Source organism: Peromyscus californicus, unplaced genomic scaffold (genome assembly GCF_007827085.1).
Source record: "Peromyscus californicus insignis strain IS unplaced genomic scaffold, ASM782708v3 Scaffold_13__1_contigs__length_99412109, whole genome shotgun sequence".
NCBI lineage: Eukaryota > Metazoa > Chordata > Mammalia > Rodentia > Cricetidae > Peromyscus > Peromyscus californicus.
Genome location: NW_026294424.1, coordinates 69,155,867 through 69,174,176, shown reverse-complemented (window position 1 = coordinate 69,174,176; position 18,310 = coordinate 69,155,867).

Sequence of the window (18,310 nt, the reverse complement as noted above, 5' to 3'; positions counted from 1 at the left end):
GGTCACACATTTGCAGAGAGGCATCAAGCTACACTTTATTCTTAGGATGGCAGAGGTAAGCAATACCACTCAAACAATCCTAAATTTCTGGGATCTTGATTTATTTCTAAATCCATCCTGTGTTGAGGGGAAAAAAAAGCCACTATGAGTTAAAATATCAGCATTATGCCTGAGAGAGAAAAATTACAATTTTCTTCTTCAATCACCTGACATTAGAGAGGATAACATCTCAGAAGTATGGTGAAAAGAAGACATATTGCAATTTAATCCCAGCAAGAAATTTCTATCAGAAAAAAAAAAAATAAAAGCAGAATGGAGAATTATACAACTCTGAACTGTCATTCCTATTTGTCACTCAGCAAACATTTTCGAATGGCCAGGACTTGCCTGTAGGCACCAAGACCTATGCACAAATTAATAAGACAAAATCCCTACCTATAGGAATTCACAGTGCAACTGTGAAAACAGTCTCTCAAATAAGAAACAATAACATCTGAGAACAGAGCTCCCATTGGGCCAGTACACCCCAACAAGGCCATATTGGCTGGCTGGTAGAATATTGAAATCTTACTGTTCTGATTTAAAAAAAAAAGTCATTCCCGAAACACATCCTAAGTGCCGCCCTATTCCAACCTACTCCTGAGACGTCTCACGTCTTCTTAGATCCAGCAATTACAGGTTGAATGCTGAGCACAGCAGAGAGCCTCCAGTATCTGTGCTTTTAGGGTGGTTAGCTATTTTCAATAGTACCCCCTGCCTGTTCTGTACTGCAAGAAGATGTGTGTGTAAGGTGCCATTAGCCCAGGGCTATGGGAATGAAGCATATTATAGATGAGCACTGTCCAACTGATCATTTTCAAAGATGGAACTGTTCTATTGCTCAGAGAGAGGAGATGGGTCAGTTTTATAGTGTATTTTGTGATAGCCATAGCTGCTATTATGATTGTGTTTTTATATATTTTACTGTCTTGGTCATTATTTTAGTGAGGGGCTATTGACTGCAGCCTGTGGGAATACATTTCAAACCGACTTAAGCAAACAAAGAAACGGAATTTATTGGTGCTTGTACCTGAAAGGCTCCGGGATGCTTGCACTCCAGACTTTCTCGCATCCAAGGGCTCAAAGTTGTCAGGATTTGAAAAGTGGTAGTGACAGTGATGTACATGTGTTGGATGGAAATGGTTGTCCCCCCCTTCACCTCCATCGGATACTTTTCTGTGTTGCTCAAGTTGGTGTTGTGTGTAGAAGGCAGCTAGACTTACAGCTTCCTACTGCCAATGGAGACACAGCTTTTCTGCCCCATCAGCCTCTTCTATAAAAGTGGTGACTGGGCGGTGGTGGCGCACGCCTTTAATCCCAGCACTCCGGAGGCAGAGGCAGGCAGATCTCTGTGAGTTCAAGGCCAGCCTGGTCTACAGAGAGTTACAGGATAGCTTAAAAAAAAAAGAAAGAAAGGAAGGAAGGAAGGAAGGAAGGAAGGAAGGAAGGAAGGAAGGAAGGAAGAAAGAAAGAAAGAAAGAAAGAAAGAAAGAAAGAAAGAAAGAAAGGAAGGAAGAACAAGCCAACAACAACAACAAAAAATGTTTTTCTGGCAGACTTACAAAGCTACATGTCTCTGACCCTGTAGGGACTGAGCTAGGGGGTGAGAATTCTAGGAAGGAAAAGTACATTATCTCACTAAAGGGATAATTATTCTATCTATCTCCTTAGCATGGCTTAGGAAGAACCCTCCTTCCTAGGGCTGGTCCTGCCTTCTTGGAGATGTTCCTACCTTCCTGGCGATGGTCCTGCTTTCCTAGGAGCAGTTCCACATTCCTGTGTGGTGGCCCCTTAGCCAGGTCATTGACCATGCCCAACTGGAATGTTAGGTCTCTACCCAGGCCAGCGATTTCATCTTCAAGACAAGAACATTTCCCTAAGGGACCTTGAACGCTGCTGTGCCCCCTCCACCAACAGGATAAGCCTTTCTGACTTTGTTACTTAATATTCCTTGTTTTGTCAACGGTCATCTGAAAGTCTTCTGGCCATGAGTTAAGGACATGCATAGATGACCCTCACTGTGAGACACCTGTTAACCGAACACCTCATGGTTTGTGAGGATGGTCTCGGACGCAGCTTTCACTCAGTACGTACTGAACAACTTTGGTGTGCCAAATGTACTGTGTTGGTTACACGGAAAACAAAGTTAGATGAACCTCAGAGGCTGACCCCGGGAAACTTCCAGCAGAAGAAGACGACCACGTGGGAGTGGCAAGAACGCCATCGACATGTCTTCTCATCGTTACTCACTGGATGACATTTGAAGCCAAAGGAGCATCTAAACCATACATGCAGTGATCTCAAGAGACTTCCTCAAGAAGCGGCCATTCGGTTCTTCGGGACCAGGAAGCAGGCAAGGGGAAAAGAGAGGAGAGAGGCAGACTGGGCAAACAGTGGGAAGCACCCCTGTAAAGGGCTTGAGACAAGAAACAGCTTGTGGAAGGTGAAGAACAGGAGAGACAGCACAGGTAGGGAAATGGAGCCTTGTGGGTGACACTCTTTACAAACCAAGAAATACGACCCACATCCTCTGGAGGACAGTTACTAAAGACTCTAAAGTGGCCAGATGGGATAAGATTTTGAAAAGGGAGTGAGGAAGCTCAGGGAAGGATGAGTTCAAAGATGGCAAGCTCAGTAGGAAGACGGTAGTGAGGAGTGTAATGCATCCAGCCAGACACGCAGGCCTGGGGCTCAGCATGAGAGTAGCCACAGAGAGACAGCTGCAGCCTGGATCTGGCTGAGCTCACTCCATTGAGAGTGTGTGACAAGGAGAGCAGAGGGCAGATGTTGTCTCCTTAGGGAGTTACCCACATGGAAAGGACAGGCATATTAAATGAAAATCACAGGAAACCATTGCTTTGAATCAGACTCTGCTGACAGACCAGACTAAAGAAATCAAAATGGAGCCACTCATGCTAAAATCCAGCATTACCGGACTTAAGCTAGGCTGTTTGAGTGACCCGTAGGAAAAGCGTAGAGAGGTGACCATCTAAGTTTCATACCGGTTGTTTCAGCCATGTTAACAAAGTACCCTCTACTCCCATCATACAAAGATAACCTGAAGCAACCTACCGCTCGCCATGTTTTCTGCCATTCTGACTTCCTGTCCTTACCTTGCAAGAACAGTCACACTGGGTTGACAAACCTGATTTTTATTTTTCACTTTCTTCAGTCTTTTTCTGTCTAGAAAACAAAGCCCCCTTGGCTTAGCTCTTCAGAACACGTCTTTGATTTTTACGGACCTCTGTGTTGCCCCCAGTCTAGCATTGAAGGTAAAGCCAATGGAAACCTCTATACTCTCTCAAAACCTGCATCTGCTCCCCAGCCAAGAATAAAAATAAAAACAGGGGCCAGCAAGATGCCAGAGCGGGCACAGCATTTCCACGGGAGCCTGACAGAACCCACAGAAGGAAGCTGGAAAAAGTGGCATGCATCTGTAATCCCAGGACTCCTAAAGTGAGATAAAAGGTGGAGACAGGGGAGTCCCCCAAAGCTCACGGACCAGCTGGCCTGGAAAACAAACCACAGTGGACACAAAGAGACCTTGCCACGAAAATGCAGAGAGAACTGACTCGCTGAAGTTGTCCTCTGACCTCCATATGTACACTCTGGCTTACGCATGCCTGCATATAACCAACCTCTCCCCTCCCCCGCCTCTCTGTCCCACACACATACACATCATACACTCTCACACGTGCAAACATTCTAAAATAAAAATAACTTTAGAGGCTGGAGAGATGGCACAGAGGTTAAGAGCACTGCCTGTTCTCCCAGAGGTCCTGAGTTCAATTCCCAGCAACCACATGGTGGCTCACAACCATCTGTAATGAGATCTTCTTCTGGCATGCAGACATGCATGCAGATAGAACGCTGTATACATAATAAATAAATAAATATTTTTTTAAAAAAATAACTTTTAAGCCAAGCAGACAGGCAGATCTCTGAGTTCAAGGCCAGCCTGTTCTACAGAATTCCAGGACAGCCAGGGCTACACAGAGAAACCCTGTCTCAAAGAATCTGAAAGAAATAATAATAATAATAATAATAATAATAATAACTTTAAAATAAATTATTGTAATTCTGTCCTTTGGCAGGTAGAAAAGAAGAGCCCTGAAAAGTAACCCAATAATTAGGAGTGGATCAGAAACACTAAGGAGCTGTAACACGAGGAGACCTCCAGGAGCATAGGAGTGTCAACAGTGCCATACCCCTGAGGAAGGTCACACAAGACAACAACAGAAAACTTGACAAGCTTTGACAATCCCTGCCGCTCCTCACGAACTCCTAAAACTCATCACCACTACCATTGACTCATTTAAACCCTTGGGGCAGACACTCTTGTTCTCCTTATGGTGCAGATGAGGGAACTGAGGCCCAAAGTAACCCAATAACTTGCAGAAAATTTGAAGCAGAATTGGACCCCTGGAGAGACTGACTACCCTGTGCTCAATTGCTGTAACCCCAGGGAAATTGGAGGGGGCTGTTTGTTTTGACAACTTCTAGCCCCCTGCCTCATCTTCCAGGTGTATGCCATCATGCCTGGTTTTATGGCCCGCTGGTATCAAACCCAGGGCTTCATGTATGCTAGCTAGACAAGTCCTCCATTAACCTACTAACACCCCCAGCCCAACGTGGAAGTTTGAGGTGAATCTATATACCTGTTCCACACTGAGTTTGTGGAGACAGAATTTCTACCACAGGGGATTGAGCAATGGGGCAAAAATGAAAAGGGAGGCCCAAGGATGTAGCATGAGCAAGGCCCTAAATTCCATCCCTAGCACTGCCACCCACCAGATGTCTAATATCAGAAAGCCTAGAGTCAGACCCAGGCTAAGCGGCACAAGCCTCTCCCACCCACACTCAAAAGGTTTGAAGCAGGCAGGAGGACTGTGAACTCTAGAGAAACCTGCGCTACTTAGTAAGGCGCTGTCTCTGGAAAACACAAACAACCCTGGAGTCACACCCACACACTGAGGTAGTGCTGTCACCTTAACAAACCTTGGTCATTCCTGGGAGCTTCCTGGATCCATCTCTTATTACTTACTTAGTTATTTTTGAGATGAAGTCTTACCTTGTAACCCCTGGCTGACCCGGAACTGGAACTCCCTATGTAAACTGCACTGGCCTCGAACTCACAGAGATCTGCCTGCCTCTGCCCCACTAGTGCTGGGATTAAAGGTGCGCGCCATTGCATCTCACTTCCTGCAGACCTAGTAGCGCAGGCCTGTGATCCCAGCTACTTAGGAAACTGAGTGAGGAAGACCACAAAATTAAGGCTGATCTGTGTTACAGCCCGAACCATTTAGTGAAATGCTGTCTTCAGTATTTTTTAAAAGTAAAAATGAGGCTGGGGACTTATTTCAGTGGAAGAGCTCTTGCCTGCCATGTGTATGGCCTGGATTTGATCCCAAGCACTGCAGGAAAGTAAATAAACAAGAGTAGGCCTATTATCTAAATCCTTGTTGTCTCCTGCAGAGAAGAGAGACATTCGGAGTTCATAAATCCCCTCAGAACATGGCTGGGACGCCTCTTAAGTCACACATTTTTCTTTGGCTTGTGTGAGAATTATCTGTAACCTTGTCATAGTCTCTCCACTAAATAACAATTCTTTGGGGAAACTGCACTATAATTCAACTGTGGGTCTCACAAGAAGGCTTACTCAGACAAAGCCTGTGTACCTAGTAGGCACCGCCTGTGTGCAAAACTGAATTCATGACCATGCATCTTAGTGCTCTTTCTTTGACTTTTAAAAAATTTCATCAGGGTTTGCTTTGTACCCAAAAAATCCAATGTTATTACCATCATTATTATTTTGATAAATGTATGCAGACTAAATCTATGTTAATTGCACCATAAATATCATAACCTCTTCATCATTTTATATTCTCCTTCTCATCCAATAAAGAAGTCACGCTGCTGCCACAGGAGTTAGAAACATTTTAAGTTTGCAAGTCTCAAATGGTTGAGTAAATACGAGAAGTAAATATGCATTTAACTAAGAAAGAGTTCAGATCAACTGGTTCCCTGAGGGGTGGGAGACAGGGAGGCACAATTGTCTGCACACTTTGAGCAGTTCCTAAACCTTGCAAGTGAACAACTCACGCTAGGGTCTACCTCTCATTCTTAATTGGCACACACTATTTCTACCAAGGAAAAGTCTATGCTGTAGGGTAGCTTAGACCATTGCCAGATGCAACCATTCAGCTCATGGCTTGTCCCCAGGCTTGGGAGGCTAAGTGCCTGGGGGTGGGGTTATTTATGGCCCCGGGGAAGAGAGGCAAGAGAATGGAGATAAATGGGGGAAAGATGAATAAACTTTGTGCTCTTTAAAAACAAGTCTGATGTTTTGCATTGGCTGTGGGTGGGGGGGTTACATAATTTATCGTCCATCCTGGGACATTTCTGGGGGTGTCCCCCCCAATAACAGGATGCCTCTGCTGCTTTTCATTGCTATGAGGACTGTTTATCTGTTCTCTTTTATCTTGAGACAGGATCTCACTACGTAGTCTTGAACCCATTTTCCAGTCCAGGCTGGTTTACAACTCAAGATCCCCCTGCCTCAGCCTCCTGAGTTTATAGACAGAGACAACCTAGAATTCCTGTGTCAATCATGAGCTCTCTTCTGAGATTTGAGCCTCTGTGGGAACAAACACCTCAGAACTGTGACTAAACAGGCTGAATGCTTCTGAATTCTGCCTGGGGGAGGCTGGGGGTGGGGTGGGGAGGGGATCCAAATGCTCCATCCAACCTCTGCAGAGACACCAATAGCATTGGCTTGTACAAGGAAAGCAATTTCAGAACCTGAAAGATGGCTCAGCAGCCAAAGACATTTGCCCCCAAAACCTGGCAACCTGAGTTTGATGCTTGGAACTTGTGTAAAGGTGAGAGGAGAGAACCAGTTCCAGAAAGTTGACCTCTGAGCTAGACAGCCTCCTCCACCTCTCCCATATATCATTCACAAACCCGCACGCACACAGTTTAAAAAACTCGACAGAGGCAGTTCTAGCTCAGTCAGTAGAGTACTTAACTGTCTCAGGTAAACACTGGGCTTGACACCCACCCTGGCATAAACCTGGCATGGCACACGCCTGTAATCCTAAGCACTGACAGATGGTAGAAAGAAGTGGAGAGTTGGAAGTTCAAGGTCATTCTTTGCAGACAAGTTCAAGGCCATCTTGGGATACATGAAATCACGTCCAAAAGGAAAAAGAGAAAATGAAAAAGGAAAGAAAAAGAAAAAAAGGAAGGAAAAGAGGGAGCGAGGGAGAGAGACAGAAACAGAGAGAGAAAGAGAGAAAGAAAGAAAGAAAGAAAGAAAGAAAGAAAGAAAGAAGGAAGGAAGGAAGGAAGGAAGGAAGGAAGGAAGGAAGGAAGGAAGGAAGAAAGGAAGGAAGGAAGGAAGAAAGGGGCATCCTATCAAAGCTCAGAGTGGAGGGGCTGTAATCCCAGCACTACGAAGGCTGAGACAGTGTCACTAGGAAAATCAGGATTCCCTCTTCGGTTCTTAGTTTTATTAATAAAAGAATTTAAGGACAAATTCAAATGGAAAGTCGAGGACAATCTTCTTTGAGCTTAGAAACAAAAAACACCCCAGAGTAAGCAAGCGGTAAGCTTCCCAGAAGAGGAAAATGGAGAGGAGAAAGAGAAAAGGGCATGGGATGAGTTAGCCAGGCAAGGAAGTTAGTCACAGGGCAGAAAAGCATCCACATAGTAGGGGTGCGAGTTTTGGAGAAAGTGAATCCCAAGTGTTAGGGAAAGTGTGCTTAGTAATTGGGGCGGGGCAGTGCTGGAGAGATGGCTCAGCAGTTAAGAGCACTGGCTGTTCTTCCAGAAGACCTGAGTTCAATTCCCAGCACCCACGTGGCAGCTCACAGCTGTCTGTAACTTCTGTTCCAGGGGACCTGATGCCCTCATATAGACATATCTGCAGGCAAAACACCAATGCACATAAAATAAAAATTCGTCTATAAGAAATAAGGAAAGAAAAAGTTATACAAACCAGTGTGACTCTGGCTCTAAGGGAATTTTGGAAAGGAAAAGAATATTGTCTTATTTAGCAGGCTAATTATGCCTCCCACCTCTTTAGCTTAGCTTAAGATGAATACACACACCTTCCTGGGATACATAGGAAATACCAGGCCAGCCTGGGCTTCATAGAAAGGCTGTTTTCAAAAAATGACAACCAAAAATCAGTTCCTGGTCCAGATCATCATTATTATTAAATGGCGTATAGTAATGGTTATTCTTTGTGACATAATCACTGGAGAGGCTCACCTATTACCATCACCCATAGGACTTATTAACAGGTCAAAACCTGTTATGGACATAACCCTGCTGATATTTCCTGAGTAATTATGAAGTTCCATGTATGGATCCAACTGCCTGTATTACAAGAGTTCTTCACACAGCTCTTTCAGACAGGTCTGTTAGTAGCCCAGGTCAACAAGAAAAGGAAGACACTCATTCACAGGTCACATGACTAGGAAGTAACAGAGCAGTCTTGGGACCCTGACAGCCTAAATAGCCTCTATGTGGGCTGCCCGGCTCTGCACATTGATTATGTTTCCAGCTTCATATGTAACTGCTTAGAACCAAAGGGCAGGACCACTTTAAAGCATCACCCCTGTAACCCCCACAGTATCATATGCTGAAGGAGAAAAGTTCAGTATTCTCTTACTACAAAACAACTATTTTTTTTTTAATCTGTGACAAATGAAACAATTTGAACCTTGAAATCATGTTTGATGATTTTGAACAAAGTTGTACATTATTTGTTTGTTTTGAGACAGGGTCTCCCTATGTAGCTATGGCTGTCCTATTATTTGTTTGTTTTGAGACAGGGTCTCCCTATGTAGCTATGGCTGTCCTGAAACTCACTGCATAGAGCAAGCTGGCCTCAAACTCACAGAGATCCACCGGCCTCTGCCTCCCGGTGCTGAAGTCAAAGGCGTGAGCCACCACACTCCCAGCTCTTTTTAGTTATTTTTGGTTTTAGATTATTACTTTATGTGTATGAGTGTTTTGCCTGGATGTATGTCTAAATACCACATGTGCACCCGATGCCCAAGGAGGTCAGAAGAAGGTGTCAGAGCCACTGGAATTGAAATTACAGATGGCTATGACCCCTATGTGTGTCCTGGGAATTGAACCTGGGTCCTCTCCAAGACTAACAAATGCTCTTAACAGTCCTTGAAACAAAACTTTGTTGTTTTTAAGGTGTTGGATCATGAACAAAATCACCTTATGAGAGAAAGAGTTGGTGTTGGCTCACAGTTTGAAGATGCAGTCCATTGTAGCGGGGATGTCAAGGCAGAAGGCCTTGAGGAGATTGGTCATATTGGATCATCAGTCAAGAAGCAGGGAGAGGTGGAGGCTGGTGCTTGGTTTACTTGCTCCTTGTTCAGTCCTGGACCCCAGCCCACATCAGTCAAATCTCCCTGGGAACTCCCTCAAATACCTGCCCCAGGGATTTGTCTCCTAGGTTATTTTAAATCCTGTCAAATTTAAAGTCAAGATTGACTACCTGGTGTGATAACAGTGTGGTACTAACATCAAAACCTAGAGAGCTTACAGTTTAAAGATGTGTACTGTTTTTATGACAAAGTATTTTGATGCCGGAGAATCACTTGAAAATTTTCCGGTGGGAGGGAGTCAGGAGAAGGAGGTGCAGAATGGGGGGAATGTGGATGAAGCAGGATTAGCCAAGTGGTTGTTGAAGCTGTGTGGGAGGCCCTGGGGGACATTATATTACTGTGGATGTTTACCTTTATCCGAAATAAACGGTTTGGGGAATTTTAAAATTGTGGTTTTTGACCAAATGGAGAAAATCATGGGAACAACCAGATGTGGGCAGCTAAAAATCTATGCTTGGCACTCAAGCCCCCTGGATATCCTGGGTCTAGAATCAACCTGTCTGAAGATGAGAGGTTTGTCCTTGACACTCCCTGAGGTTCCATCCAGCTCTAGAATTTTAGTAGTCCTCACCTAAGGGAAAACAGCTGAGGAGGAGAAGTGTTGACCAACCACCTCTGCGCTGGCCAGCTCTGTCTTAAGAGGAGTTGTGGGTTTATCCATAGAGGAAGAAAGAAGGGAAGGAGGGAAGGAAGGAGGGAAGAAAGAAAGGAAAGAAGGAAGGAGACGAAATGAGCCTGCTTGCTCCAGCAGCATACATACTACAGTTGGAACAACACAGAGAAAGTTAGTGTGGTCTCGGAGCAAGCATGGCGTTCAAATTTATTACGTTCCATATTTTTAAAGTATCTCTGTCACGTCTGTACTTAGTGGCCTCAGGGATAGATCACATGGACCAGTCCTTAAAAAAACAGTAAGCCTTATCTGCTAAGAAAAAGAGAAGAAAAAATTATGAGAGAATGGAACCTAGAAAAACAATTGACTTTATATCGTCCTTCATGACTCACATCTCTGCCTACACTGTGTGCTTCCTCGTCATCTTACCCTTTCTGGGTCTCTTTTCTAAATGCCACAGTAAACCCATGCTTCCTTCCGTCTTGTTTATATATAAGCACGTGTACACCATAGTGGAGGATACACATATGAAGAGAAAATGTTTTTTTTTCTTCTTCTGATTGTCTGGGTAATCTCACATTTTAAATCTATCCATTTTTTGTAGACTTCATTTTTCTATACAGCTGAATAATACCCCATTCTGTACATGTACCGTGCTTTCATGATCCATTCGTCTGTTGAGAGATATCCAGGCTGGCTCCATTTTCTTGCTGTCATAAGTAGAGCAGCAATAAATATGGATATGCAAATAATCTCTATGGGTAGATATGGAGTTCTCTGCGTATACACCCAGGAGTAAGGTAGGTGAGTATGTTAGTAGTTTTTTTTTCTTTCCTTCCCTTTTTCCTTCCTTCCTTCCTTCCTTCCTCCCTTCCTCCCTCCTTCCCTCCCTCCCTTCTTTCTTTCCTTCCTTCCTTCCTTCCTTCCTTCCTTCCTTCCTTCTTTCCTTCCTCCCTCCCTCCCTCCCTCCCTCCCTGTCTCTCTCCCTCCCTTCCTTCCTTCCATCCTTCTTTCCTTCCTTCTGTGTATGTTGGATAACTCTATAAAAATGTAATTGATAGGGAAAGTGTAAAACCCTAGGAACGCTCCCCGGCTTCAGAATGGTCATTTGAACTACACAGAAGTTCACTGTGTAGACACATAGAGTTTAGGATGTGGCAAGAGTGTGCTTGAGTGGCTACCTTAGTCTAGCTGCATGGTCTTTTTATTTGTGAGTTCGTCATGAGAAAGTGATTTTTAAGAAGAGCTGTGGAAACCACCCCTTCCTCTGTCTATCCCTCTTCATAGTTGGACCACTGGCTTGTATTTCTTTGCTCTGATAGCAACATAATTTTGGGTCCTTATTTAACCTCTCTACTACCTGTCAGTTTTCTGCTCTGTAAAATGGGGTATGAATAGGGCATTAACCACCCCCAAAGGCTATGACGACAATCTCATGAGTAAAATAATTCATATGGAGTGCAGAGAGCTAGCTGTGTCCAGCGTATACTCAGCACCCCGTCCATGGCAGATATATCTTTTCCTAACTCCATTTAATGGCTATGAAAACTAATTGTGGCTCAGTGAGGATAAGTGGTTTGGCTAAAGTCTATCTGTTTTAATAAACAGCTACGCAGACATTTAAATGCAAGTTTCTGGCCGTAAATCCAGGCTTGTTTCCACTCCAATTGTCCTCTGAGGGCATTGTTATGAAAAGCAGTAAAGGTGACAGATTAAGCTAGGCAGTGATCTTGGAGGATCTGGTAGTGCCCAAAGAGTCCAACAACACCAAAAAATAAGTTAATGTTTGTTATTAACACAAAAACTCAGTCTGCATCACAGACTGCAGCTCTATGGTCGTGGAGCCAGCCGGCCTCTCTCCCAGACAGCTTGGAGCCCAGCTCAGAGCAGTTGGAGAGCACTGGGTGACTGGGCGGTAAATTACACCAGCCAGCAAGAGCCAGCCCAGCTCAGGAAAGGGGACTCCGGTGTTCTTTTGTTTGCACACTGAGAAGCTTTGTAACTGAGCACACTGGCTCCTTGGGACAATCTCTACCTTTTCAATACACTGACCTCAGGTGACCAGGCACTATCTTTTTTTTTTTTTAACGTAGCTTGTGGTGAAGATTTTTTTCCCTATCTCCATCAAGGCAGAATCTCCTCTTCTTTCTAGCCTTCATCTACCCTCTCAAGATTCATTTTATTAGTATGTTTAGAGATTGTCTGTGCCTGGTAAATAAGAATGATCTGTTTGTCCACATGAACACTAAGTATGTTTACTGGCAGGAGTTGTTATAAGCTAAAAGGAGTGCACATAAGTACGTGCAGGGTGATTTAAATGGGCTCAGATGTTAAATTGAACACTGCAGAGCTGTGGATGAGTCAACAAGCTTTGACTGGGAATAGGAAGAATCCCACAGTTCTACGTGGTCATTGAAAGAATGTGCATGAAAGAAACACTCATTGCTCCTCTTCGGATGGTAGGGTGAAACTGGGGAACGGAGAGCAGGTAAGGAAGTTCTTTTCTAGTGTGCACCTTGCCTTGAATTTACTACGTAATTTACCAGGCTATATTTCAGCCCTCCATACTCCTGCCTCAGCCTCCTGAGTGCTAGGTTTACAGGTGAGTATCACCACAGTCACCTTTCTCTTGATTTTTAAATGCAGGAAACTGTCTTAGTCGGGGTTTCGGTTGCTATGATAAATACCATAATCATAAACAACTTGGGGAGAAAAGAGCTTATTTTACCTCAAAAATTACAGTCTATCTTTGAGTAGTCAGGACAGGAACTCAAGGCAGAACCTAGAGGCAAACTGAAGCAAATGCCATACAGGAACACCAAATACTATGGCTTGCTCAGTTTTCTTTGTTACTCCCCCGCCTCCTCTCCCGACACACAGGGTTTCTTTGTGTAGCCTTGGCTATTCTGGAACTCCCTCTGTAGACCAGGTTGGCCTTGAACTCACAGAGATCCTCCTGCCTCTGCCTCCCGAGTGCTGGAATTCAAGGCATGCACCACCACCGCCCTGCTTTCAGCCTGCTTTCTAATACCACCCAGAACCACATGTCTAAACGGTGGCACCACCCACAGTGAGCTGGGCCCACCCACATTAGTCATTAACCAAGAAAATGCCCCCACAGACTTGCCTACGGGCCAATCTGATGGAGGCAATCCCTGAGTTGAGATTCCTTCTTCCCAGATATGTCTAGGTTTGTGTCAAGTTGACACAAAACCAGCACAAAAATATTGCTGAGCCCTGAAGACAGGATTAGGGGCTCCTAGGATCTTTCTGAATGTATATGTCTTTGGCTCCTTTGGTCTCCCACTCTCCTGCCTTCCCCCATTAGCAGCAACAGGAGAATCAACTCTGTTCTGCGCTGTGACTCTGCACTGTGACCTCCTTTCTGCCACATGGCCATGACAATAGAAGCTCATCACTATCTGGTAAATGAATGAAAGCTTGCACGAGTGGGGGAGGGCCTGAGTCTTCTTCGTAATATACGCCCTGCTTAGAGCCATGGCAGGGCAGAGTTGTACAGATGTACTCACGTAATGGTTCAAGGGCAGCGAGCTGAAAGCAAATCAGAAACTTCCTCGTGTTTTGTTCAAAGCCCACTAACACTTCGACATGTATTAAATGTTAATAAGCAGCTATCTGGGTCAGTGGGTTAAGTAATAACTGTGGAGGAAGGTGAGAGGTGAAGAAATACACGGAAATTACATTCGAGGACGGCTTGGCTCACCAGAGCGAAACTTGTATAATAGCAAGCCAGTGATTTAACCAGGCTGTCTTTCCCCCTTCCTCGCAGAGCAAGCTCCGTGCGGGGACAACATTCTCTTTACTCAGGCAGCTGCGGGACCTGGTGAAATTTGGGAAATATTGAGAAGCATCCAAAAGGTTGCACACAGGTCACTGTCTTCTCACAAAAGAAGGAGAGAAAATCACTGTGTTTAGAGAAGTGTTTGGGAGATGATTACACTTTTCAGGCCATTCTTTCTGTCCTGCTTGTATTTGACCATTTTTTTTTCACATTCTTATGAAGTCCAACAAAAGGAACAAAGGTTTTTGTGAGTACAAAATTGCTGCTCCTGAAAGCAGTACCAATGATGATGAAGATGATGATGATGATGATAGCAACAGCTAATCTCTTTTTTGAGCATTTATTATGCACCAGAAAATTCTTTCTCTTTTCTTTTCTTTCTTCCATCCTTCCTTCCTTCCTTTCTTTCTTTCTCTCTTTCTTTCTTTCTTTCTTTTTTTTTTTTTTTGGTTATTTGAAAGAGTTTCTCTTTGTAGCCCTGGCTGGCTGTCCTGGATCTTACTCTGTAGACCAAGCCGGCCTTGAACTCACAGAGATCCACCTGCCTCTGCTTCCTGGCTCACCAGATCAATTCTTAAAGTCAGAGGTTTGGTTGGGGGGTGGTTTTGTCCACCAGGGGGACATTTGGCAAATATATCTGGGGCCTTTTGAATTGTCAGGGCTAGGAGAGAGGGAAATTGGGAACTGATACAGGCATTGAGTGGATAAGTCAGGGACACTGTTCAACTTTCTCCAAAGCACAGAACAGACACCTATTGCAAAGACTGGTCCCAACACCATCAGTTCAAGAGGTAATGAAGCCTGTTGTTGGTGAATTACCTCCTCTCTCTCTCTCTCTCTCTCTCTCTCTCTCTCTCACACACACACACACACACACACACACACACACACACACACACACACACGTACACATGCCTTGAAGATTCTTGCTTTCATTTGCAGATATGGAAAGCGAGGCACAAGATCAGTAACTTACTCTGAACCTCATAGCAGTGACTATTTTCCAGCCCAAACCTGTCTGGGTCCAGAGCTCTTACCCTAGGGACGGACTGTGAGTGACCATGAGGAAGGTGGTCCATGACCAAGCCCTTGCTTGTCACATTAAATAACTGGCCTGTTCACAAAACATTCTTTATGTCCACCAATGTCCCGTTCTAGGGACTTGGAAGCAGATGGCTTCATCTCTGCCTTCTTTTGATCAAAATACATTTTTTCCACCCCTGTGAAAAATAAATAAGTAAAAATTAAACTTTAAAATAAAAACGCCAACTCTGTGTCACCTTTCCCAACTAAAGCATCCTGACATTGGATTATTTTTATTAAGATAATATTGATCTATAATTAGAAATAGTCATATTTAATGAAAATATTCATAAAGGAGTTTGTGAGTAGTTCCCCAAAATAATAAAAGTATTAGCAAGATAATGAAATATCAGGTTCAGCCTTGCCTTTGCTGTGGGTGTTTTGTGGCTGTCCTGTGTTTCGTGGAAAGTTGAGCAGTGCCCACAAGCCTGGCCCATTCATTCACTACCTCTATCACTTCCCCATATCCCCTTCTCTCCAAGCCCTGACAATTCAAAATGTCCCAGGGCATTGTCAAATTCCACTGCTTTTTCTCCAGCTATTCCTACTGGTACCAGAACGGGTCCCACGTTATGTGACATTCATGAAACAGTCCTATATCCCTTTTCAACTGTCACTTTGCATGTTCGTAGGCATTGGACACTAAGTGATGTCTCTGCCAGAGCAGTATACTAACCTCAGTCTCGGCAAAAAGATCCTTCACACAATTGTGATTTTATTTTCTACTGAGGATCTCTCTTTTCCCTTCAAAGGCCCCAAAGGATAGTCATCCGTAGTCATTACCCCCAATCACCTGTTTTCTGTCAGGCTGAAACAGGTTCTGTATATAATGAGCCAGCGTGAGCAGTACAGAGAATATATCAGGACGTGAACACACTCTGTTGTTATCTCAATGAGTCATGCTTCATTTACTTTCCCATAGCCTGTCCTAATTGGATTTCTTACTTAGTACTACATTTTACTTAATAGTTTCCATTCTGCACTCAGGAGACAGAGGCAGGTAGATCTTTCTAAGTTTGAAGCCAGCCTGGTCTACACAGACGTTTCCAGTACAGCCAGGGCTACATAGCAAGACCTTGTCGAAAGAAAGAAAGAAAGAAAGAAAGAAAGAAAGAAAGAAAGAAAGAAAGAAAGAAAGAAAGAAAGAAAGGAAGGAAGGAAGGAAGGAAGGAAGGAAAGAACGAAGGAACGAAGGAAGAGAGAAAGAAAGATTATGTCCTTTCCATCTCATGTGTCTCACGCAATCCTTAATCAAATGTGGTTAGTTTTTGATATGTGGTTTAACAATGAAGTATATTAGGGTAAAATAATACACTTCTTTTTCTTCTCTCTCTTTTTAAGACAGAGTCAGTGCAACCTAGGGGTCCTTGAACTCTTTATGTAGCTGAAAATGACCTTGAACAGTCTTTTCTTTTCTTGTTTTTGCTTTTGAGAAAAGACTGGTCTCAAACTCGCACCCACCCATCTGCCTCTGCCTCCCTTACCAGATGCTAAGATTAAAGGCTTTAGCCACAGTGTCCCCAGCATACTTCAGATTTCTTTTTTGTTTGTTTGTTTTTGTTTTTGTTTTTTGAGACAGGGTTTCTCTATAAAGTCCCAGCTATCCTGGAACTCACTCTGTAGCCCAGGCTGACCTCGAACTCACAGAGATCTGCCTGCCTCTGCCTCCAGAGTGCTGGGATTAAAGGTTCCACCACTGCCTGGCTTTTTTTTTTTCTTTCTTTTTTTCTGTAGACTTCTTAGCTATCTCCATTTACCTCCCCAGTGCTAGGATTACAGATGTGCACCAACACATCTAGTTTTATACAATGCTAGTGATGAACCCATGCATGGAAGGGAGGCAAGTCTACCCCAACCCTATAAATTCTAATGGAAAATAATAATAATTTGAGAATTAGGATTAGAGCAGAGTGGCTAAGCACTTCCTAGCATGACCCAGGCCCCAAGTTCAATCCATGGGCACACAGCCACCCCCTCCTCCCCCGACACAGAATATCTACCCCTTCAATTAAAGAACAAAGACAAATCACTTTACTGGGAGGTGTGTTGTTGAAGCCTACCCCTAAGTTAACATTCAAGAAGACCATTAAACAAAATATAAATTAATTAATATTTTGCATTTTGTAAGATGAAAGATGAAGACAAACCCAGGTTAGAAACCTCAAAATAACCGATTCTTCTCTCTCTCTCTCTCTCTCTCTCTCTCTCTCTCTCTCTCTCTCTCTCTCGCTCTCGCTCTCGCTCTCGCTCTCGCTCTCGCTCTCGCTCTCGCTCTCTCTATCCCAATCTTCCTCACCTCTCTAGTGAATGCTGGACATTGTGGTGACAGTTATCTGACTAAAATAAAAATGTGATTATTCTGATGCCTTATGCAAAAGCCTTAAACAGTTCACTCTTATCTAAAAATACTATCTGACCGCGTGGGGCCCTTGGCACTCGGGACCGTTCTGATTTGGCTGGAGCGTAGCTTTCTAGCCTCATTTCTTGCCAATTCCTGCTTCCTTTCGCTTCTCTCAGCTCCCATGAAGCATTAACGCCAGTCACAGCAGACCTGGATCATGTGGTGAGCATTGCTAAACTCTTCTGCGTAAATGTTCTTCACTATTTCACCCCTCAACTAAATCAGCTTTCCAGGTCCAGTCACAATGGTACCACACCCAATTTCCCACAGCACATTGCTTATCTCTCAACAATAGGCTACTTTAAAACATCCAGATGTGGCCCAGGAGATGGCTCAGTGGGTAACCATGCTAATACCTCAAGCCTGACTACTTGAGTTTGACTCCTTGAACCTAGGTAAAGAGCTGGACCCAGTGGTGCACATCTGTAATCCCAACACTTCTAATGAGAGATGTGAAATGGAGAGAGAATCACCTGGAAGCTCACGGGCCAGCTAGACTGGAGTGCACAGCACAGCAGCAGAAACAAGAGAGACCGTGCCTCAGCATGGAAGTGGGAACCATCCAGAAAGTTGCCTTCTGACTTCACACATATGTGGTGTGCTTACATCTATGTGTATGTACGTGCGCACACACACACACACACACACACACACACACACACACACACACACACACACACAGTCTTAGGGTTTCTATTGCTGTGAAGAGACACTATGTCCACAGCAGCAACATTTATAAAGGAAATCATTTAACTGGGTGAACTACAGTCCAGAGGTTCAGTCCATTATCATGGTAGGACCCGGCAGTGTGCAGGCAGACATGGTACTGGAGAGGTAGCTGAGAGTTCTACATCTTATGCAGGCAGGAAGTGGTCTGTCTCACTGGGCATGGCTTGAGCATATTTGAGTCCTCAAAGCCCGCCTCCACAATGACATACTTCCTCCAACAAGACCACACC